We start from the raw sequence: 1,723 nt of genomic DNA, 5'->3' as shown, positions 1-1,723 counted from the left end.
AGATTAAAAGGTACCTGGAAACAAATGAAAATGAAGAGACATCTTACCAAAATCTCTGGGGCGCCATGAAATCTGTAGTAAGAGGGGAATTCATATCCCTACAAACGCACATGAAGAAAATGGAAGGATTGCAGATCAACAGCATAACAAGTCACCTTAGGAAACTGGAAAAGCAAGACCACCAAAACCCTAACTGCAGCAGAAGCATCCAGATCACCAAAATAAAAGCCCAAATCTGGGACATAGAAGACAAAAAGATAATACAAAAAATCAATGAAACAAAAAGCTGGTTCTTTGAAAGGATAAACAAGATCAATGATCCCTTAGCTAGACTGACCAAGAAAAAAAGAGAAAATGCCCAAATAAATACAATCAGAAACACAAAAGATGAATCGCATCTGATGCCAAAGAAATACAAAAGATCATTAGAGACTACTATGTACACTTGTATGCAAACAAACTGGAAAACCTTAAGGAAATGGAAGACTTTCTGATATCATACAACCTGCCTGGGTTGAAACAAGAAGAAATCGAGACCCTAAATAGACCAATAACAATCAAGGAAATTGACTATGTAATAAGAAAACTACCTACTAAAAAAAGTCCAGGACCAGATGGCTTTCCAGCAGAATTCTATAAGACATTTAAGGAGGAGCTGATACCAATCTGACTGAAAGTATTCCAGGCAATTGAGAAAGATAGAACCCTCCCCAAATCATTCTATGAAGCCAACATCACATTGATACCCAAACCAGGTAAAGACCCAACAAAGAAAGAGACCTACAGGCCAATATCTTTGATGAACATAGATGACAAAATTCTCAACAAGATCCTAGCAAACCAGATTCAACAACACATCTCAAAAATCATCCACCATAACCAAGTAGGCTTCATCCCTGGGACGCAAGGCTGGTTCAACATTCGCAAGACAATACATGTAATTAAATACACCAACAGACATCAGAACAAAAACCACATGATTATATCATTAGATGCAGAAAAAAACTTTTGATAAAATCCAGCACCCCTTCCTGATAAAAACCCTCCAACACCTAGGCATACATGGAACATACCTCAAAATAGTAAAGGCTATCTACAAGAAACCCACAGCTAGCACACTCCTAAACAGACAAAAATTGGAACCATTTCCCCTGAAGACTGGAAAAAGACAAAGATACCCATTCTCTCCTCTCCTGTTCAATATAGTATTGGAAGTTCTAGCTAGAGCAATCAGAAAAGATCAGGGGTATCCAAATAGGAAAAGAGGAAGTCAAGTTATCCCTCTTTGAAGATGACATGATTGTGTACCTCGAAAACCCAAGAGAATCTGTCAAAAGCCTCCTTGCACGATAAAGGACTTTGGCAAAGTTTCAGGGTATAAAATAAATGTGCAAAAGACAATCGCATTTCTTTACACCAATAATAAACAAACAGAAACCCAAATAAAAACCACAATTCCATTCACAATAACCACAAAAAAAATGAAATACCTTGGCATCTTCCTAACCAGAGACATGAAAGACCTTTACAATGAAAACTACAAAACACTGCTCAAAGAAATCAAGGATGACACAAACAAGTGGAAAAATATCCCATGCTCATGGATTGGAAGAATCAACATTATAAAGATGTCCATTCTACCTAAGGCAGTCTACAGATTTAATGCAATATCCATCAAATTACCAGCAACATTCTTCTCAGACCTAGAAAAAAACAATACAGG

The sequence above is a fragment of the Carlito syrichta genome, unplaced genomic scaffold (assembly GCF_000164805.1).
Source record: "Carlito syrichta isolate Samal-C Ts95f unplaced genomic scaffold, Tarsius_syrichta-2.0.1 Scaffold308857, whole genome shotgun sequence".
NCBI lineage: Eukaryota > Metazoa > Chordata > Mammalia > Primates > Tarsiidae > Carlito > Carlito syrichta.
The sequence above is the reverse complement of the archived record's forward strand: the minus strand, read 5'-3'. Positions refer to the sequence as shown.